At 51.7% G+C, this 23,083-nt stretch overlaps 1 long non-coding RNA gene across 1 annotated transcript; it reads right to left on the bottom strand.

Moving 5' to 3' along the window:
* Positions 1-1,009: 1,009 nt before the first annotated feature.
* LOC138425867 (uncharacterized) lies at positions 1,010-2,857 on the bottom strand. The gene is made up of 2 exons (XR_011251437.1): positions 2,540-2,857; positions 1,010-1,689 (listed from the first exon to the last, which is right to left on the bottom strand). It is a non-coding gene; the product is annotated as an uncharacterized lncRNA (long non-coding RNA).
* Between the last annotated feature and the right edge of the window lie 20,226 nt (positions 2,858-23,083).

Here is a 23,083-nt window from a genome sequence, read left to right on the forward strand (position 1 = left end):
CCTGCTGGCACCTTTCTCCTTTGTCTGCCGCTCCCCCACCCCCACAAAGTTCCTGCCCCATGGTTCAGCTGAGACTTCTGGTCTGTGGTGAAGGATGGGAGGGCCTGGGGTTTTCCAAAGAGTCTGAGTTGTGGGTTCTGGTCTCTTCCTTAAAAAAAAAAAAAGAATAAGCCAACACTGCAGCCTTGCCCGCACAGTCCGGTCAGTGGAGTGCAAGCAAAGTCTTCTTTCAGAGCCAACTCTCTCCCTTTTCTTTCCTCTTTCCTAAGACTTCCCAGGTGGCGCTAGTGGTAAAGAACCTGCCTGCCAATGCCGGAGACTCAAGAGATGTGGGTTCGATCCCTGGGTCAGGAAGATCCCCTGGAAGAGGGCATGGCAACCCACTCCAGGATTCTTGCCTAGAGAATCCCATGGACAGAGGAGCCTGGCGGGCTCCAGTCCACGGGGTCGCAGAGTCTGACACAATTGAACTGGCTCAGCACGCAAACACACACAAGACAGGGGCAGGTGAAAGTGGGAGACGGGAGGCGACCTGTGTCTCCTGAGGGCTTGGTCCTCCTTGAAAGGCAAGATTAGGTCACTTATTTATGTCCCTGCCCATCTGATGTGATGGGTGAGGCAGCTGGGGTTGGAGTGGCCAGGATGAGCCGCCGGTGGGAGATGGGGCCACATCGCCGGCTGGCAAGCGGAGCCCGAGGCCTCTCCGGGGCTTGCTGTTGACACACCAATGTCCTCCCAACGACGGTCTTGTGAGGTCTTTCCCCATTTTACAGATGACGAGACCGAGGCTCAGAAGAGTTAAGTTCCCTCCCAAAATGGTGACTTGAAAGCTGTGGAGCCACTGGTCCAGCAGCATCAGGGGTCTTCTGGATGACTGGACCGTGGGAGTGACCAGCCAGCCCCGTTTGCCAGGGATTCTCATAGGCTTAGCCACGCAAGCATCCTGGGAAAGCCCTTAATCTTGGGCAAATCCAGGGATGTTGGTCACCCCATTAAATGCTCATCTGTCTCCTCTTTAATTTTTATTGCTTTTGATTTTCACAGCACACACTGTTAACTTTAGCTGCTTTTTGGGGCAAAGACAGAGAACTGCCCCAGAATGGAGTGCAGGTCCCGGTTCTGGGGGCTATTTGAGGATGATGGGGAGGAGCGTGCTTGGCACAGAGCTGGGAAGGCAACGAATGCCCACTCAATGCCCACTCAGCAATGCTTGTTGTCGCCCTAACCCGACATGGGGGGCAGGAGAAGGGGAAGGGACACAGGAGTGAGAGCAAAACGGGGGACCCGGGTGGAGGGGAGGGAGCGCCGAGTCCCAGGTTCCAGCTAGGCAGCCTGGCCACCCCCACCCACGTCCAGGAGGCTAGACTGCTCTGTGGGGCACGCCTGGGGCACAGGGGTGGAGGTCAGATGAGGAAGCTCTGGCCAAGCAAGGATGTGGGGCAGGGGGGGTCCCCTTAGGGGATGTGAGGATTGCTGTCACAGTTGGGGGGAGGAGGCAGGGAAAAGCAGAGGACCTCTGGGGGCGGGGTTGGGGGGGTGAGTAGAAGAGGTTTTTGGGCAGTCTGTAAGCTGTAAGCCGAGTACCGGTCTGCCACGTGCCAGGCGTCTCTCTGTGTTTTCCCGCATTCAGCCCCCTCGAGCCTCCGAATCCCAGCAGGTTGGTATCGTCCTGGTCCAAAGGATCTCCTTCTTAGAAACGCGAGTAAAGGCACGGATGAGTAAAGAAACCTGTCTAAGGTCACACGGGGAGACGTGATGGAGCTGGCGTTCCCATGTGTCTGACGGTGGAGGAGGAGAGGCGTTTTCCCTTCCTTCCTTCCCTTCTTCCCTCTTGCCTTCCTTTCTCTCTCTCTGCTCCCCTCCCCTTCCTCCTCCTCCTTTTAAAATGATGCAGCCTTTTCTTGACCCACCAGGCTAGGTGGGTCGAGTCTAGGCAAACTCTTCTTTTCCAGCCAGCCCCTGCCCGCTTCCTTTTTCACTGTCTTCCCCAAAGGCTGGGAGAGGGGACTATTTCAGCGCCCCCACCCTTTCCTGACTCAGGCCCCGTCTGGCAGTACGGGTTGAAACGGCGGAGAGACTTGGTGACTGGTATTCCGGGCGAGTGTGAGTGTGAGATAGGTGAGCGCCGATGAAAGCTGCTCCAGGAGAACATCGGGATCCTGGAGCCTGCCGACCGCCCGCCCCGCCCCGCGAGTCCACGTCTAAAGCCCCGATCCCTTCTCCACGGCTGGTCTCCGTTAGGAGCCCGGGGAGGGCGCACACCCTGAGGTCAGCCGCTGCCTCCTTCCCCGCCTGCTGCCCGGGAGGCAGCCTCCGGGCATCCTCCGCACCTGCGTCTGGTGGGAAATCGGGGGTGGTAGGTCAGGAGGGGAGGGAACCTGCGCTGGGTGGGTTCCCTGCCCGGGGCAAGCTCCGCCTCCGCCCCGGCCCCCTTGACAAAGACCGCCGGTGAGTCAGCACCCAGGCCCCGCCCCACCCGCGGGGCGCTCTGCCCAGAGCCACCCCTGCCCACACCTCCCCACCCTCATCCATGACTCACCTGTCTCCCACTGGCCCCCATCGCCAGGTCTCCGCGAGGCTCGTCCAGGGCCCGGCCCTGCCGGGAACCGCAGGACCACACCACGTGGCTGACCGGCCTGCACGTCAACGCCCTGAAATGAATGGACAAGACAGGCCCAGGACCAGCCATGGCGAAGAGTCCGGCTTGTAAAAAAAAATACAGCATCCGCTTCTGAGCGGTGAGGACTCTTGGTTCACATCGCTTTCGCACTGGACGCTCTCTTTTTGCCAGCACGTTAGGAATTGGACATAAGGGCTACAGAGAAGCCGTTTCCAGATAGAAAGCACTTTAGGAACTGCCTGAAACTGCAGCGCTGTGGCAGGTATCTGTGTGAATTGCAGCCCATCACAGCAGGAGTAACTGAGGCTGAAATTAGTCTTTCTGAGTGAGTGAGTGAAAGTCGTGTCCGACTCTTTGCAACCCCATGGACTATACAGTCCATGGAATTCTCCAGGCCAGAACACTGGAGTGGGTAGCTTTTCCCTTCTCCAGGGGATCTTCCCAACCCAGGGATTGAATCCAGGTCTCCCACACTGCAGGTGGATTCTTTACCAGCTGAGCCACAAGGAAAGCCCAGTCTTTTTAGCTCAGTAGAAAATTTATCGAATAAATGAATACAAATTGTTTTCAGGTCTGATGTTTGAGCAAGTGTAGACTGAGAATTCTCTGTAATCTGAATATCACTACTGATGCAAAAATGTGACTATTCCAATCTAATATGGCTTGAAAGGTGGAGCAGTTTGAGATCAGGAATAGACCATGAGACCAAGATGAAAGAATCAGTGACTACAGTACAACTCTTTGCAATACTTGGCTAAAGGTAGGTTGCACAGGTCCTGTACTGTGCAACTCCAGAAGGCAGTCTTCCTAGCAACCGCAATATGCAGAGTGTTTTGCAAAGCAATGGCTCTGGGTAACACTTTTCTCAATCCTTTAGTGAGGGGTACATGGGAAATTCCCTGGTGGCCCAGTGGTTAAGACTCAGTGCTTCCAGCGCAAGGGATGCAGACTCGACCCCTGGGTGGGGAACAAAGATCCCACAGGCAGTGCCATGAGGCCAAGAAAATAAAAAAGAAAATAAAAAGCTGCTACCAGAACAAAACAGTGCATATTATTTGGAGTTCATCTTTGTGTCTGTTTAGGCTTTCCTTAACTGTTTGGCAAATCCCATATATAATTCATTCATATGGATTCAGTCAATTCAGAAATTTTTGTTATGAAATAGTTACATATTTATAGGAAGTTGAAAAGCAGTATACAAGAAGATCCCAGTGTACACTTTATACACTTTATCGAGTTTTGCTTAGTGATGAAACTAGACATAATATCCAATATGAAAACCAGGAAATTGCCATTTATTACAATCCACTGACTTTATTCAGATTTCAGCAGCTTTACAAGCAGTTTTGTGTGTGTGTGTGTGTGTGTGCACTTCAGTACAGTTTCATCATAATAAACTGGTGGTATGTTCTGGTAAACACTTCCACAATGAACATACAGAAAACTATTCCGCATCCAAGGACACCTCCCATCTATTACACCCTCCTCCGTTCCTAACCTCTGGTGACCCCTAAGTGGTGTTCTGGCTCTGTAACTTCAAGACTGTTATATAAATGGAGATTTAATCTTTAAAAAAACTGCCAATCATTTTTTGGGGGGCTAATCATTTTTTAACTAATTCTTTTGTTATAAAGTCCTGACTTGAAGATTTCTAGGTAAGTATTCCTCAGGAGAAGTGCTTGAACTAGGGAGACCCAGCTATTAGGGATTGATTGAGAATACGGTACCTGGGGGGACAGGAGAAACCAGGAGAGCACTTATTAAGCACCTGCTGTGTGCCAGGCCCTGTGGGCCCTCAGGCTTCATGTGGGCTGCTGATAGAATGGGGCCTCGAGAGGTGGACTCCTCCTTGGGGGTCGTCCCCACTCTCCCCCAACACACACTTTTTACAGCTTCTGCACACGAGCTTCTCATTGGGTCACCGTCACTCTGACAGCAGGCGTATCTCTTGCTGCTCAGGGAGCAGGCTCTCAGGCCTGCTTGTGGCTCTTGTATTGCTCTCACTGCTGAGACTGAACGCCACCTGGGAGCTGGACACAGGTGGCCTTCCTCACTGGCATCACTTCCTGGAGCCATTCAGCTGCATCAGGTTCTCACCTCTGAAGATCTGCAGAGAAACCCTTGCAGCCACTCTTGGTGCCCTTGGCACTTCCAGGAATTAAAGGTTAATGGAGAGGAGCTCATTTTCCCAAATCCCCAGCTGTGTATGCGTCTAGGAAACTCCCTTCTTAAGGTTATTAAGGCTCAGTGGCCTGGTGAGCCCAGGTCTCCAGGGACGTAATGTAATTTGCCCAGTATCTGGGAGCTTTGGGCTGAATCGGCACAAACTGGTGAACAGGGACATTAAACCAGGGATGAATTACAGGCACCTCCAGGCTCTCAGGTCGGGAGGGCTCTGAAAACAGAAGTGAATGAACGTGACGTGTCTGACCAGTTAGGCGCCGTGTTGCCTAAAGTAAAGGCATCTGCTGAATATCACTTTGGAGCCCATGTTGCACTCTGGTTTTGTGAAATCTCTACCTGTTCATCAGTGGAGCTATGCCTGATGCAGAGCAGATACAATCTCGATGTGTCAACCTTGTCTGAACACCAGTGAATATACTCCAGCCACTTTACAGGCAGAGTCTTCTGGTGTGATAGTCCAATGCTATAGAGATTGAATATTTACAACAATTTGAAGTTGGGACACCTGTTGTTGTTTGGTTAGCACGGTGGCCAAGAAGGTCATGTTGTCTAACATTTATACGTTATTTATTTAGGTGAATAATAATTGATGGTGTTGGTGGGATTTTGTTGGGCTAAAAAAACTGGAGGCCCTTTGAACATTGCCACAGGAGATAGCCTGCTTTTAACCATTGTTTCTGAGCTAGAATCTGAGGCCACAGAGCCAGAAGTCAGAAAGACCGATATTTGGTTCTCATCTGAGGGAAACAGTCGCTGTCCTTGTCACCGGGCACGTTGACAGCCGTGCAGTTACATTCACCCCAAGCGGCAGGCAGCTTTGGTGACTCTAGAAATTTTGCAGATGGTGATTGCAGCCATGACATTAAAAGATGCTTGCTCCTTGGAAGGAAAGCTATGACAAACCTAGACGGCGTATTAAAAAGCAGAGACATCACTTTGCTGACAAAGGTCCGTCTAGTCAAAGCTATGGTTTTGCCAGTAGTCATGTATAGATGTGAGAGTTGGACCCTAAAGGAGGCTGATGCTTTTGAACTGTGGTGCTGGAGAAGACTCTTGAAAGTCCCTTGGACTACAAGGAGATCCAACCAGTCCATCCTAAAAGAAATCAGTTCTGAATATTCATTGGAAGGGCTGATGCTGAAGCTGAAGCTCCAATACTTTGGCCACCTGATGTGAAGAGCCGACTCATTGGAAAAGACCCTGATGCTGGGAAAGATTGAGGGCAGGAGGAGAAGGGGACAACAGAGGATAAGATGGTTAAACAGGATCACTGACTCAATGGACAAAAATTTGAGCAAAATCCAGGAGATAGTGGAGGACAGAGGAGCCTGGTATGCTGTAGTCCCTGGAGTCAGAAAGAGTCGGACATGACTTAGTGACTGAACAGCTACCACACTGAACTTTTGTTCTTCAACCCTTTGTCTTGGAAACCCCCTCATTCTCAGTCCCCTTCTCATTATGGTTTAAGTAGTGTAGTAGTGACTTCTGAGTCCCTCGAGGACAAAAACAAACAGATTCCCTTTTAGCAGATTACAAGTCAAAACAAACAGCATTAAGGCAAAGTCCAAAGTAAGTTGATCCTAAGAGGAACACTGAAAAATTTTTGTTTACAGATAAGAGCACCATGATGCACTGGAGATAGAATTTCTCCATAAAGAGAAGTCCTTAGATTTATCACATGGACTCACCGTCCACCCTTGTTCCTTTGTAGTGAGCATCTTTCTGTGAGAAGCACATTAAAGCCCCCCTTTCTGTCACCTACAATCCTAACATCCAGGAAGTGGTGAAAACCAACGGAGTTTTGTGTATCTGAGGCCATTGGCAGCGATATCTGACCTGAACTGACTTAAAACTACTTACAGAACTTATCTCATTTACTGTGAGCTTTCACATTTCATTGCAGAAATATTGATGTTTGAGCACGGACATGAACTTGGGCAAACTCTGGGAAGCGGTGAGGGACAGGAAGGCCTGGCATGCTGCCGTCCATGGGGTTACAAAGAGTCACACGACTGGGCTACTGGACACCCACCCTGGGGCAGGACCCATGTTACACAAGTGACGGCAGACGCACTGCGTTGTCCTTTTAAAAATCTGAAAACTTCTGAATTCTTAACACAGCTGCTGCCAGGGTTCTGAATAAGAGATTGTGGACCTAAAACACAGCCTTGCTATTTTTGATAGACGAGGGGACCCAACCAGATGGCTCAGCTCATCAAGCCTTTAGTCCTGTCCCTGACAAAGTCTAAGGCGACATAATCCCACATTAAACCCCGGACTCCAGCACTTCCTCTGTCCTGCCCTGTATCCAAGCAGTGAGGCCTTCAGGCCGGCTGGGCACAGACGTGACCGCAGCGCTGACCCTCCTGCGGCTTCTCCGTGTAGATGAGGCAAGGAGGAGCGCTGGACCCATCACTGCCTAGGCATCCATCGGGTGTGTGAGACCTCATGGTAAATCCACTGAGTCATCCCCTCGTTAATTCATCAACCTTTCATTCACTCAGTTACCACTTACCACGTACCTTTTGTGACCTCATGATGTCTCACAGAGAGCCATGCACAAAATGAGAGGGAGAGGGTGGAGCTTGGACTCAATCAGGATTTCCCAAACAATGTTCTATAGAATCCAAGAGATGGTAGTGGATTTAAGAGGAAAAAGATTTCCATATTTAAGTCTTGAAAATGATGCATGAAACAGGGGTAAAACAGGTTTCTTCACTGCCACTGGGTCTTTGATAATGTAATATGCATGGTTGACATCCAAAAGTGGGCATTAGTGTTGCCCAAGGAAGGCTTGCCCAAGGCCTCTGGGTCTTTCCCAGTTCAGAGCAGTTTCGTATTCTGTGGAGGCTGTAGGAGTGAATTACACAGAAGCTGGCAGACTGGGATAACTCTATAAGGCAATGGGAGACATTGTCCCTATGTTGTCAAGGGCTGGAGGCAATTGTTGCCTCTTCCAGCTACTCTGGAACAGTGTGCCAGAGCAGGTGGCCACCTGGGCTGTGGGAGTCAAGAGGATGCTTTTCTGAGCTCATCTAACCTGGAAAGGTAATAGCCTCTTGTGAGCAATTTCCAGCCGCATCTCTGAATTTCTTCTCTTTCCTAGACAGCTTGCCTTTCAGGGTGTTGTGCCAGGCACACAGAGAACACTCCTGCCCTCTGACCTCATAGCATTTTGAGAACTAAGATTTCTCCTGAGCCAAGAGCATGGGAGTGTAAGAGGAGTCCTGTTTTCATGACTGTTGTTGTTTCCCACGCCCCCTGGATTCCTTATGATAACCTCACTATACTATCCTTGGGATCAACCACGGTAGTGAAAGTCATTCAGTTGTGTCCGACTCTTTGTGACCCCATGGACTATACAGTCCATGGAACTCTCCAGGCCAGAATACTGGAGAGAGTAGCCTTTCCCTTCTCCAGGGGATCTTCCCAACCCAGGGATTGAACCCAGGTCTCCTGCATTGCAGGCAGATTCCTTATCAGCTGAGCCACCAGGGGAGTCCAAGAATCCTGGAGTGGGTAGCCTAAATCTTCTCCAGGGGATCTTCCTGACCCAGGAATTGAACCAGGGTCTCCTGCATTGTAGGTGGATTCTTTATCAACTGAGCTGTCAGGGAAACTCCAACCAAGGTACGTCTGTCTATCTGTCTATCTATCTATCTATCTATCTATCTATCTATCTATCTATCTATCTATCTATCTATCTATCTATCTATCATCTATATCTATCTATGTACCTGTCCATCTATCTATCATTTATCTATATCTATCATCTATGTACTTAATCTTTGTGGAGAGGGATCAGTAGGTCCATTTCCTGAAGCTGTGAGCTCACCTGGCAGTGAGGAAAGAGGCCAGGAGAGTCAAAGAGGGTGTGGGCGGCCTGACCCCAGGTCCTCCCCTTCCAGAAACCCTGGCACACCTTACCTGGGGAGAAGGCGCCTGGTTGCTCATCTACCGGCTAAGGGCCTGGACCCGCTGATTGAGCCTGAGATGCTGGGCGGGCGCTCTGGCTCTCCTGCCCTCGTGGCTCCTCCTGCCCCTGGTTCCTGCACGGCTTGTCCCCCACCTGCAGGCTCGCCCTGCTCTCAGCACCTCTCCCACCTCACCTGACCTCGCTGGGGCACACCGGGATGATGCTTGTCTCTCCCACCACCACAGAGACTTGGACTTCCCAGAAGCTGCTTCCTTGCCAGGGTCTGTGCGTGTGCGTGTATGTGTGTGTGAAATAGCTTTATTGAGATAATTTACATATCCACTATTCACCCATTTACAGCTTACAAATCAATGGTTTCTAGTATATTTAGAGCTATGCAATCACGGCTATAATCAGTTTTAGGACATTTTTATGACTTCGAAGATAAACCTCTTTAACTCCTCTTTAGCTTCCACCCTCCTGTCCTGACATCCCACTCCCCACCTGCCATAAGCAAACTCTACTCTACTTTCTGTTTTATTTACCAAGCGTGCATGTGTGCTGGGTTGCTTTGCTTTAGTCGTGTCTGACTCTTTGCGACCCGAGGGACTGTAGCCCACCAGGCTCCTCCAGCCATGGGATACCCCAGGTAAGAAGACTGGAATGCATTGCCATTCCCTCCTCCAGAGGATTTTCCTGACCCAGGGATCAAACCCATGTCTCTTCCATCTCCTGGTCTGCCAGGTGGGTTCTGTGCCAGTAGTGCCCCCTGGGGAGCCCCATTTACCAAGCACACAGGGGAAATAAATGAAAACCTTTTCTCTTGCAATGGAGACTATACTCACTGATTGTCAACTGCATAGGAATTGTGCCCCCAAAATCAGCTCAGTACGACAGAGGTGGGGGAGGCTCCGTGTGTGAACACTGGGAGGCCCGAGGTCGCAGAAGGCTGAGGATCATGGTGCCTTCTTCTGCCTCCAGTGCCAGGGGACTCAGGAGACATTTCTTGCCCCAAACTTTCCTCCTCATGACTAAGTAAAGGGCTGCTGCCAAGAAGCCGATTACAGAGCAGTCACAGGGACCTCCAGGCAGAGCTGGAACTTACATTGTGAGGCATCAGAGCTGCAGGAAGCTTGCTCGCTTAAGGCCCATTTAGCCCCATTCTGTGGATGTGAGAACTGAGGCTCGGAGAGCATCAAGACAGGACTGGAATCCAGATACCTGTGAATCCTGGACTCCATTCTCTTGGCAGAACAAAAAGCATTTTGTCCAAGTGTATGGCGAGTCAGACCAGGATGCTGCTGCTGCTGCTAAGTCGCTTCAGTCGTGTCCGACTCTGTGCGACCCCATAGACGGCAGCCCACCAGGCTTCCCCGTCCCTGGGATTCTCCAGGCAAGAATACTGGAGTAGGTTGCCATTTCCTTCTCCAATGCATGCAAGTGAAAAGTGAAAGTGAAGTCGCTCAGTCGTGTCCGACTCTTAGCGACCCCATGGACTGCAGCCCACCAGGCTCTTCCATCCATGGGGTTTTCCAGGCAAGAGTACTGGAGTGGGTGCCATTGCCTTCTCCCAGACCTGGCTAGAAGGATTGAAAAGGAAATCTGCGGAAGATGCCACTTAAGCATGGAGAAAAGGCACTGCTGTCTCATGATTAGAAAATGAAGCATCTTCTGGAAGCTTCTCCCCTCAAGCTATGTTAGCAATGGAGGGCATTGTGGGGAGCATCAGGAGGCTTTCAGGAGGGGTCGTGTTCAACTGTGGCTCAGGTGGTAAAGAGCCTGCCTGCTGAGGTAGGAGATGCGGGTTCGATCCCTGGGTCAGGAAGATCCCCTGGAGAAGGAAATGGCAGCCCACTCCAGTACTCTTGCCTAGGAAATCTCATGAACAGAGGAGCCTGCCTGGTGGGCTAGAGTCCACGGGGTCACAAAGAGTTGGACACGACTTAGCAAAAGCAGCAACAGTGTGTTCAACTAGGTTTGCATTTCAGAGAGGAGACATCACGGCGATCAGCTGCGCCACGTAGGGGAGGTACCCGGCAGGGCAGGAGGGGATCCACTTGGGATGACTGATGATGGTGGCCTGGGATAGAGGCAGTGGAATTGGCATGAAGGTTTCAGAATTTTTCTAAATTTAGTTTGGATGCTTTTAGTCATGGAAAGGTCTTTTAATTTTCCTTGGACACTCAGATGAGCTTACGAAACAACATTTTCAGTGTAAAAGCATCAGACACATGTGGGTCACTTCAGTTCCTCCCCGGCCCCACTCCAAAGAAGTGGGTTTACAACTCTGAGAAAACTGGTGCTTGGCAGCCATACACAGATAAAGTATTTGTGAAGAGTCATTTGCTGGTGCTTTGACTTTTAAAACCTGTTCTAAAAAAATTAAGAATAGGAAACGGCCTTGGGCTCAACTTTCCTGTGAAATGAAGCAGAGAGTGTGTTGAGTGACTCTCTTGCCCCCAGAAAAAAATCCTTGTGGGGAGGACAGGATGAAAATAAAAGTCGATGAGGCCTAATTCCTACCCTGTGCAACTTATAATGAAGCTGGATGATGAAACAGCACACATGGGGCTATTAATTATGTGATTAAGTGTTAGGGATCCTGTTACTGGCTTGGAATAAAGTGATGTTTTATGGCCAGCAGGGAGCTGAGTAGCTCAGAGCTGCCTGGAGGAGGTGGGCCCAAGTCGCTCAGAATGAATGTGTGTGCGTGTGTGCTGAGTTGCTTCAGTCGTGTCTGACTCTTTGTGACCCCGTGGACTGTAGCCCGCCAGGCTCCTCTGTCCCTGGGATTCTCCAGGCAAGAATACTGGAGTGGGTTGCCATACTTCCCTCCAGAGGATCTTCCGGACCCAGGGATTGAACCCGCGTTTCTTACCTCTCCAGAGAAGACCGGGGGGGGGGGGGGGGGCGGGGGCAAGCCCTGCGGTTGGGGAGCACACAGGGCTGGCCTGAGGGGAGGTCCTGAGTGCTCTGGACCAGGTCACTGCTCCCTCCAGACAGAGCCGCAGGGCACAAAGATGGAGAAGAGATTGCAGGCTCGAAAGAGCCCAGGAACCTTTTCTTAAGCAAAGAGTTTACTGTTTTGAGTGATGACTCCACGTCCCTTTGAAGTGTTTAGTGTTTAACGCTCCTGGGCTGAGAGTTTGGAAAGGAAATGCAGCCCTGGTCTTGGCACGGTTTCACAGAGACAGGGAGGCTTGTAGGGGGCTCCCCTGCCCCCCAAGGAGGAAGAGCCCCTCTTCCCATCCTGATGCGTGCCCAGAACCACTGAAAAGAGACACATCCTTTCCCAGGAGCTCTGCTGTGTCCAGACAGGCTGAGGGACTTTAAGGAGGAAGGGATTCATCTCCGCCTTTGCCAGCCCTCTCCACTCCAGGACTTCCTTGATGGATGACGTGAGACATAGTTACTGCCTCTATAGGGTCACCTGTCTCTTCCTACGTATATGAATTTTTGGCAGGTTCGAAACCATCTTTTTAACCCATCTTGATTGCCCTGCATATCTCCCAGGTGTCACCTGGGGCCTTGGGAAGAGCCGTGTGGTGGCAGAAACCTGGAACATCTACCTGGAGCCTGTGAGCTTGGAAGTGAAGGGCCTCCTTGGCTTTCATCTCGAAGCCTTTTCAGAGCCCTCATGGTGAAGCCGGCAGCCAAGGAGACACGCCCTTCCCAGGGTCTCAAAGTTGTCCGAATCTGAGAATATCTTTGCTATGTGATAAAACTGCCTTCCATGTGTCTCCTTTGAAAGAAATCAAAATAAGCCCAAATCTGTGGACTGGACTTGCCCATTGAATGCGTGTTTCTTAGTCAGGATGCTATTTAGTAGTCAGGATGCACTGGGTTATCCTACAGTAAACACTTGCCCACCCCCAAGTCTCAATGGCTTAAAGCCCAAAAGGTTCACTTCTCTTTCTCACTACATACCCACTACGAGTGGGCATCAGGGCTCTTCTCCATGCCAGCCTCACCCCAGGACTGGGGCAGCCAGACCGAGCGCCGAGCCCAGGTTTGCTATTCCCCAGGCCAGATGTAAAGAGCATCCTGGTGAATCGCCATGCTTCCTAGGGCTCCTGTCTGGACCCAGGTCACCTCTGTGTGCATTGCTTTGATCTCAGGCAGACCCCAGGCCACTTCTAACTTTAAAGGGGCAGGAGTGGCGGACCATGGTCTAAGGAGACTGGAAGTTTGGTGACCCTCAAACCGTGTGACCTCTGAAAGGTGGGGATGCAGTGACGATATGGCCTGGAAACCAGAAGGCCAGTGATTTTGTGTCATTAACTCTTGCCTGTAGGTAAATCATATAACTTCCAAGAGATCTCATTCCTCTTCCTTAAAGCGGGGAACTGGATAGGAAGGGATGGAGAACAGAACGGAAGACGCCCTCGTGTGTGGCCTGCCTCGTGCTAAAGCTGTGTGAGTGGAAATAAGACGAGGCCTGGAGAGTGAAACAGGAGGGAAAGGCAGCAGAAGCGTTTTCACGATGGCCGAGAAGGCGCCAGGGAATGGCAGCCCTGAGGCTGTCCTGGGCAGCTTCGTGCTCAGGATAAGGCTGTGTGCACGCTCAGTCATGTCTGACTCTGCGACCCCATGGACTGTAGCCCGCCAGGCTCCTCTGCCACAGAACTCTCCAGGCAAGAATCCTGGAGTGGGTTGCCATGCCCTTCTCCAGGGGATCTTCCTTACTCAGGGATCGAACGTGTGTCTCTTACGTCTCTGCCTTGGCAGGTGGACTCTTTACCAATATGCCACCTGGGCAGGATAAGGCTGCAGGTAACAGGAAAGCCAGCATAGCTGTGGCTTCAATAGGCTGGACGCTGGTCTCAGAGCTGAGGGGCACGCAGCCCAGGATGGGCAGGAAGGCTCCAGATTCTGGGGTCTCTGGCTCCCCCTACCTTGCTTCATTGCCATCCCCTGAGTGTCTCCTGTTTCAGAGACAGGTTCTTTGGGATCCAGAACTTGAGGCCGAGGCAAATGCATCCATGCTCAGTGGTGAGTGTGACCCCAGGAAGGGAGGGGGTTGGTGAGGCCGAGGAGGGAGAGAGACATGCAGGGCTGGAGGCTATGCTGTTCAGCTTTCAGCAAATGCAGCCAGCAGTGTTGTCTTGTGGGAGGGTTTCCAGAAAGGCCCCTGGAGGAGAGAAGAATCTCTGGGCCAGGGCCTCCCTCCTGTTGGCCCACATGTGCTCCACAGGGTGTCAGGAACCCACCTTTCTCGCAGCAGCTGTCTGCATCTCCTGCTCGGGAAAGCCTGAGGCCTGGACATCAGTGGAAGTGTCCTCAGTGTGAACGAGGGCATGTGGGGCTGGGCAGAGAGCGAGCGGCAGCCCGAGGGGACTCCTGACCTGAACATGTCCATCTGCACCCCGACAGACCTGGCCAGGTACAGCTCCTGGAGAGCAGGTCTCCTAGTCTCGTGAGCAGCAGCAGGAAAGCTGTGAGCAGGAGGGGAGGGGCCTGGAGCAACGGAACCTCTGCTGCAAAGGGCCCAGCCCCACCCAGCAGGAAAGGGAAAAAAGTTAGGCACCATGACCTTGGCTGCCACGGAGTGGGATGGAACTCAACCAGCCTCTCTTTAAAAAACTGATACACTCTGTGGCCTCCAAGAGTGTGGCAGGTGTCAGGTGACCCTCTTAAAGGATCATTAGTGGCAAAGAGCAGAGTAAACACAGCTGAGCAAATCCTGAGAGGTGCACACACTGATGTATTTCACAGATCAGAATGGCTGCATGGGCCCCAGCCATCATATCCACATACCTCCTATCAAGCAAGATGGACAGGACAGTTTGTACACAACCTCCTCACTGGCTTAGCTTTGGCTGGAACTTAGTCTTTTTTTTTTTTTTCAATAGAAAGAGAATTACTTTTCAACATTGTGTTGGCTTTCGCCATCCATCATCAAGAAGCAGCCATGGGTATAGATGTGCCCCCATCAGAACTTAGTCTTAAGTACCACATTTAGATAAAAAGCATCATCGTTATCCTGGGTGGTCTTCTGCTCAGCTAAATGTTGACAGATGGGTAGAGCAGAATACTGGGGCTGCCTGGCAATTGTGCCACAGCAGGCAAGGTTGACGGGCCCTGGGCTGGCACAACAGGGTCCCCACTGTGCGTCCTTATTGCAAACCAGCATGAGGAGGGATATGGGGGGAGGGGGAAGGGAGGAGACTGGGATGCATGAATAGGGGGCACCCCAGGGAAGGCAGATGTGGAGGAGGGATGAGGGGAGAGCAGGAAAGTGAGAAAAGGGGGTGAATGAAGAGAAAGGAAGAGGGGCAAGAGGCTCTCCCAACCCGTAGGCTGGGCTCTTGTTTTCCATGGAAACCCCAGACTTTGGCAAGAGGTGAAGATCCTTGTGATGGTGGGTTCTTTCCCTCCAGGGCTGCACAGACCTCACGCTGACCTTGATCTCATCATCCCCTGACCCCTGCCCCGAAAGCCCGCTAGGCAGATACACACCTACCACACCTGCCTCCTCCCCACCCTCCTCCAGTCTCGGGCTAAGAATTCAAGCAAATTCCTGACTTCATGTGGTGGGAATTCACCCCATCAGCCTGGTGTCAATTTGGGAGCCTCTGGGGTCCCCTGCACCCCAGTATGGGCCTTCCCGTGTCTAAGAAGCTCCTGGGGAAATAAAAGAAGTCTGGTCTGCTGGAAATTAAGGCCAAACCAAGAATCCATAGCCCCTTGGGCCATTAGGTCTCCTAGGGGAGCAGGCCTGTTAGAGACACAGTTCCCTTGGGGTGGACTGGCTTTGTGCCCCTCCCCTCCATGCATCATGACCGAGTGAAGAGAAGCCCCTGGCCTGCCAGGCAGCTCCTGACCTGAAACTCCCCCAGAGTTGCCTGGACCCAACCCGCCCAGCATCCCAGCCAGTCCAGCCTCTGCTGGTGAGCTGCATCCTCCTTCCGCCCCAGGAGGAGCAGGTCTCTGCCGCAGACCTCAGCCCAGCAGGATGCCATGACGCTGTCACAGCAGAAGTACCCACTCAGCCCCGGGCTGCATCTCAGGGTGTGTCTGGCACCAGGAAGGGCCTCTGCTCTCGCTGAGTCCCCCGCCTGAGGCTGTGGGAACAGGGAGGGGCCTTTGGGCCGGTGAGCAGGAAGTGACGGGAGACACTGAATCATCAGCTCCTGGAGGGCAGTGCCACAGCCTGCTGAGAAGGGGCTCAGACCCCAGGTCCCCCGTCAGTGAGCTGCTTCTGCCCGTGACAGCCTCTTTGAGTCCCGATTTCCACGTCTGTAGGAAGAGAGTGATGTAGACCACACGGGGTTGGAGGAGAGGCCCCGACTTGTCCTGAGTAATGTCTGGTTCTTCCTGTCCCCGTGGTCTGATTCCTTGCAGGCAGGTGGCTTTCTGGGGGCCCCTCAGATACAGATGGACCCTGAAACACCCTGCACGTGCTACGGTCTCCGGGCACAGCCAGCGTGCAGGACCATGGGCCTCCCAGGTGCTCAGCGGGGCCAGCAGCTGGCAGCATCCTTCTGTGTGTCCAGCGATTACAGACCCCAGCAGCTGGGTGGGTGGGTGGGTGGGTGTGCTGGGCACAAGAAAGGGGCTTGGGGCAGCTGACCCCACCGTCTGCCACTCCCTCACCTCCGGGAGCCTCTGCTTCCCCTCAGAGGGTGCGGGGACCCCGGGATGGTGCCTGGGAGGCAGACTGCAGCCCCAAGACAGCCTGGTCCCACTGGAGCATCTGGTCTCAGATGCTCTGAGCGACCCCCTCCCAAACATCTCAGCAGGGAGCCTGGGGTCAGAATACCCCCCTGACCTGTGCCCCATTCCCTCTTACTGCCTTCCTTGGCATTCCCTCAAATCTTTTCCCTTTAAACGTTTTTTTTTTTTTTGATGTGGATAATTTTTGAAGTCTCTATTGAATTTGTTACAGTACTGCTTCTGATTTATGTTTTGATCTTTTGACCTTGAGGCGCGTGGAATCTTAGCTCCTCCACCCGGGTGCGAACCTGCACCCCCTGTACCAGAAGGTGAACTCCGGGCCACTGAACTGGCAGGGAAGTCCCCAAGCTCTTAAAGAAGACTGTCCCTCACCTGCTCCCCCCCAGCAAAGAAACAAGTTCCTGGCCCGCATAAAGGCCACCCTGAGCATGCAGGGAGTGATGATGGCTCTGCTATCCACCCGCTGGTGATGTGAGGACCTCTCGTGGTTTCCTGAAGTGGCTGCCTTATTTCTTCCCGAAGGGGGCAGGGTGACTGTCCCAAGGAGAGGGGTGTGGTGTAGGGAGCCCAGCATGTGGATGGGGTGATGGCACTGGGTGCGAAGGTTGGGGGTGGGGCTGGGCAGCGTGATGCCCACCTGGGCTGAGCGGAGCAGGGTTTGCAGAGGAGGGAGAGAGTGGGGGTGAGGCGAGCCACTGAGGTCACCCCATCCCAAGGGTGCAGGGAGAAGTGTGTGGCGGGTGATGAGGCTGAGTCAGTCTCCTGGGAGCTCGAGGGGACGGGGTGGGGGGTGGGGGACACTGGGGCTTTGAGACGCAGGGAGGAGCTTTGGGGTCGGGTCTGGGCGTGTGTGTGGTGTGTGCCCGGCCACAGCCCGAGCCATGCCCGGCCTGGCTCTGCTCCCGTCCCTGCCAGCCTGCACAGCATGCCTTGTTCCGTGGCTTTCAGGCGGATAGGCTGAAGGGGGAGCCACCCCAGACCCAGGGAGGCGGGAGGCAGGGGCGTCGGTCACTCTTCTCATGGTTTGTTCACGTGCTCATGTCTGCCCCGGGCTCAGCTGGCTCCTGGAGGCACCATGTGCTGTGGCCTTTCCAGTCACCCACCCCCACTCCCCGACCCTTCCTGTCTCCCCTGCGGCCCCTCCTGCTCCCACCACCTCCTTCCTGCTCTGCACGGGCTGTGGCTGCACTCCGGTGCCTTTGTGCGGTTTTTCTTCTTTCCGTCACTGCTCCTGATCAGGGGCCGGGAGGAGGCAGCATCTTCGGCCTGCCAAGTGGAGACCAGAGGCATCAAATGGTCTTTTTCCCCTTTTCTGCCCCAGAGAGTGGGAGTCTCCCACGTGTCATCTCCCGCACATCTTGTGAACACAGCACAGCTGCCCAAACCCTGGATGCGATTGAAGGCAACAGGCCCGGGGGTGGGGGACAGGCCCAAACGGCCTATATCTCGCCAACGCCCGGGGCCGCGGTGCTCACAGGGCTGGGAAGGGGAGGCTGGTGCTGTCCCCTGTTCCAGTCTCTTCTTCCTGTTTCACCAGTTGAGCCTGAGGCTGGACAGGACCAGGCAACTTGAAATGCTCACTTCTGCTTTTAAAACAGAAAACCCAACAGAAACCACTGTTCAGCGATCTCCCAGCCAATCAGAGAGCAGATTCAGGGACGGGGCCCAAGCCTGGCCACCACCAGGCTGAGCCCACGTGGTCAGGCCGCCGAGTCTTTCACAGCCCTGGCTTCCACTCTTGTAAGTTGGCCAGAGTGGATGGTGTTTCTCCAAGGCATCTCTGCTTTTCATTATGATGATGCCCAGTCCCAGAAACATTAATGTGGTCAAACATCACCAAAAAAAAAAAAAAAAAAGGTGCAACTCCTCTGATTTTTTTTTTTTTTAATGCAAGTGTTTTATTTTCAAAAGTGACTTGGAAAATGCAGTTGTCCCAAAGAGATGAATAGTTTCTTGTGCCATAAAAGGGGCCAGGACTGACGTGACTTGTTCGGTCGCTAAGTCGTGTCTGACTCTTGGCAACCCCACGGACTGCAGCATGCTAGTCTCCCCTGCCCTTCACCATCCCCTGGAATTTGCTCAGATTCACATCCATTGAGTCGGTGATGATACCTAACCATTGCATCCTCTGCCCCTTCCTTCTCCTTTTGTCTTCAGTCTTTCAAAGCATTGAGGTCTTTTCCAATGAGCTGGCTCTTTCCATCAGGGTGCCAAAGTACTGGAGCTTCAGCTTCAGCCTCCGTCCTTCCAGTGAATATTCAGGACTGACTTCTTTTAGGATTGACTGGTTTGAACTCCTTGCAGTCCAAGGGACTCTCAAGAGTCTTCTCCGGCCCCACAATTTGAAAGCATCAATTCTTTGGCGCTCAGCCTTCTTTATGGCCCAACTCTCACCATACATGACTACTGGAAAAACCAGAGCTTTAACTATACAGACCTTTGTCAGCCAAGTGACGTCTCTGCTTTTTAATCTGCTTCTACCTCCTTCCCATTAAGAGATCAGCCCCTCTTAGGGAACAAGCAAGGGAACCTGTTACTTGTCTCTATTCTCTTTCTGCAGCATGAGTCCCAGTACAGCCTCGCCTGAATTTCTCCTCTGCCCTCGTATCAATTCCATTGATTAGAGTCCAAGAACCAGGACGGTAACACTCTGAATTACATACAAATATTAAATTTATAGTGAGATCCTATATTGGGCCTCAAAAGTCTTGCCTTTTGACCCCGTCATTCCCGAGGTCCGTTGGACGGATGTTTTGTCCACACCTGTTAATCAACGACCGCAGCCCAAGGACTTCACACAGCTTATCTCGCTCCCCTCACCACTGCCCCGAGCAGCTGGCACCGCGCTCTCCAGTTTAGAGACAAGAAGCGGAGATTCCTTCGAATCACGTGAAGCAGAGCCAGGCTTGAGTGCTGAGTCCTCGTGTGCTCCATATTGACCCGCTTGCTCCCTGGGCAGGGAGGTTACCTCAAGGCTTTGTGATTAGTGGGGTACACAGGAAATGTACAAAATATCACAGGACGATACGGAATATAACTGGAGTCCTAAGCATGGATAAATGGTTAAATAAATAAACTCAGACCTAAGAGAGCATTTTAGTTGAGAGCTTCGGAGGACGTCACCAAGGCAAGCTGGACGTGTGGGCTCAGCATGGGAAGGGGCGGAGCTAAGAAGGGGGCGGGTCCTGTGTGGGGCGCATGGCGGCAAGGAGCGTGGAGGGGGGAGTTCCCTGGTGGTCCAGAGGTTAGAACTCTGTGCTTCCAATGCAGGGCCCGTGGGTTCGATCCCAGGTACGGGATATCAGATCCTGGAAGCCGTGAGGGCTAGGCAAAAAAAAAAAAAGGTAGTGGTGCTATTTTTTGATGTGTTAATTTTAGACACTACTTATTGTCTTCCAGTCCTGACCTTCTAGCTCTCTCTGCTGGACGCTGTCTGTCTCCTGCAGAAGTCTTCTTAACCCTGGGTGTTCCTCGGGATGCTGACCTTTGTGGATGAGGTGGACAGGCTCCCTCCTCCTCCGGCTTCCTGCTGGTTAGTGGAGGCTTCAGCAGATGACTGGATGCTAAGGGAATGGAAGTCGGGGAGTGGGGTATTTCTTCCCCTGGATAAGAGCCCCCCACCCCACCCCCACTCCTGGCAGGCTGCCCTAACAGCTGCTCTGATGACCGCCCCTCCCCTTGCCCTTGAACTCAGGTCTGAGGGTGGCAGGGACTGCCTGCTACTGTTAGCGCCAATGCTTCACTGTTTTCCTAACCACTGCTCACACCTTTGTAAACAGGTCCTGGATTGTATTTGAATACATTTACCCCCACCCTCCCCCCACGGGCTATATTGCTTACGTCGCTGTTACTACAATGCTTACATTTTGAAACTATTTAAATAGTGCTGACTGCACAGCCCAGGGGTGAGTTATGAATTACATCTCCTTACTGAACAACTTTTTGTTTTTGGTGCCTTTAACTGTGTCCTTTAAAAACTGCTTTCATTTTCTAGCTATCTGCCTCAGTGTCTATGGCCTTGGCCTACCTTCAGCAAGAATCTTGTTAGGTGGGATTATCAAGCACCCTTCCACCCCTGAGGGTTCTGAGTGATTTTCCATCCACTGACCCCTCACTCTGCTCCGTGGGTATACATCCCCACTCCTTACTGTATTTGGAGCTGAGCTTCATTTTCCTCAATTGTATTACTGTACCATTCCCTGGTGGCTCAGAGGTTAAAGCGTCTGCCTGCAATGCGGGAGACCTGGGTTCGATCCCTGGGTCTGGAAGATCCCCTGGAGAAGGAAATGGCAACCTACTCCAGTATTCTTGCCTCGAGAATCCCATGGGCGGAGGAGCCTGGTGGGCTACAGTTTGCGGGGTTGCAAAGAGTCGGACACGACTGAGCGACTTCACTTTCACTTTCACCATTTTAACAAGTGCCAGAATAATTTTTTCTTTAATGTTGGCCTTCAAGAAACCATTCAGTCAGTGGCTGAACTGGGCATGAAAAAGCCAGCTTTGCTTTAAGAATGCTTTCAGTGGCCTATAAACATAGCATGGAGGTGGCTCAGTGGTAAAGAATCCACCTGCCCACACAGGAGACACAAGAGATATGGGTTTGATCCCAGGGTTGGAAAGATCCCCTGGAGGAGAGCGGGGCACCCCCTCCAGTATTCTTACCTGGGAAATTCCACTGACAGAGGCACCTGGAGGGCTACAGTCCACGGTGTTGAAGAGGGTCAGACACGACTAAGCTTGCACGCACATAGTACAGAAGGTGGTTTTCCAGGGCATGGTTCTTCCAAACTGTGAGCTGCAACCTGTTTGCTTAGTCACAACCAACATTCAAAACAAGAATTCGGGTAGGTTAGAAAACACAATTGTGCATTGCCTGCAGCTGAGGCAAGTGTTGACTCAGGAAACCTTGCTTCAGTTTCTGTGTCTGGATACAAGGTCAAGGTGGAAACTGGTAAGGTCTGAAAACCACTGGTCTAGGAAGTAGACTTAAAGAATTTTTTTTATTATAGTAGAGTTGATTTACAATATTGTGTTAGTTTCTGCTGTAATGCAAAGTAAATCAGTTATATAGATACATACATCCACTCTTTTTTAGATTATTTCCCATATGGGTCATTACAGAGTGTTGAGTAGAGTTCCCTGTGCTCTATAGGAGGTCCTTACTGGTTATCTCTTTCATATATAGTAATGTGTACATATCTGTTCCAATCTTGGGGACCTAAGGAAAGAGAACCTGATTTAACTTTTTATTGCCTCTTGGTGAGAGGGGGGAATTGTGCAGTAAAGGGTAACTGGCAAGATTTGATTTCTGGAATCACAGAAAGGTTATGTAAAACTAACCTAGACATCATATTAAAAAGCAGAGACATTACTTTTCCAACAAAGGTCTGTCTAGTCAAGACTATGGTTTTTTTTAGAAATCGTGTATGGATGTGAGAGTTGGACTGTGAAGAAAGCTGAGCACCAAAGAATTGATGTTTTTGAACTGGGGTGTTGGAGAAGACTCCTGAGAGTCCCTTGGACTGCAAGGAGATCCAACCAGTCCATCCTAAAGGAGATCAGTCCTGGGTGTTCATTGGAAGGACTGATGTTGAAGCTGAAACTCCAGTACTTTGGCTACCTGATGCGAAGAACTGGCTCATTGGAAAAGACCCTGATGCTGGGAAAGATTGAAGGCAGGAGAAGAAGGGGACGACAGAGGATGAGATGGTGGGATGATATCACCGACTCAATGGGCTTGAGTTTGCGTGAACTCCAGGAGTTGGTGATGGACAGGGAGGCCTGGCATCCTGCAGTCCATGGGGTTGAAAAGAGTTGGACACGACTGAGTGACTGAACTGAACTGAATCCTATAGGTGATTCTGTGGAAGAAGGATAAGGATTCAAAAGGCCGTTGGAAGCTCTGTGGCCAGCATGTCTGCAGGAATTCTGGTGGCCGGGATTTAGAGGGATCCACACCCCCAGAGCCTTCCCAGTTCTGTTTTGTGCAGGAGGAGAACTCAGGTTCTGATGGCTCTGGAGCCCTGGGAGGGTGCAGACCTGATAGCCGGTCAGGTGAAGCTCAGGTGAACTTTCACTGGAGCTTAGAACCCCCTGGGGCCTTCTGGGATCCCTGTGAGAGAGCTTCACGGTGGGCAAGGACCGTGAAAGGCCACGGTGAGCTTGGTTCTTCACCAGCAACTGATAGTAGTTGATCTTGCTAATAAATAGGAGAGTCTATTGTCTCGGCATTTATTTTAACTTTGCCCTTTTGTCTAAGCCAAAGACTCGTTTGGTGAATCTATGTAGAATAAAGAATCAGAGGAAGAATTTCCTTGGTGGTCCAGTGGCTAAGACTTGGTGCTCCTGAAGCAGGGGGCCCAGGTTTGATCCCTGGCCAAGGAACTAGATCCCACATGCTACAGGTAAGACCCAGTACAGCCAAATAAATAAATAAATTACCAAAAAAAAAAAAAAGAATCAAATGAAGCCCCCTTGCTTCTTCTGTGGCAAAAAGCATACAAACCCTGCGACTAACCTAAAATACTTTACTGTTAAAAAAACAAACAAGGAAACAAAAAGTTCTAATACATGGAACAAACTTAAGTAAGGATTGGATCAGTAGACTCATCTTTAATCTAAGAATATTCTCTGCTTTGTAACTGGGAATCAAGTGCCTCAAGGCTTCCCTCCTTTCCTTTCCTTCA

Source organism: Ovis canadensis, chromosome 20 (genome assembly GCF_042477335.2).
Source record: "Ovis canadensis isolate MfBH-ARS-UI-01 breed Bighorn chromosome 20, ARS-UI_OviCan_v2, whole genome shotgun sequence".
Taxonomy (NCBI): Eukaryota; Metazoa; Chordata; class Mammalia; order Artiodactyla; family Bovidae; genus Ovis; species Ovis canadensis.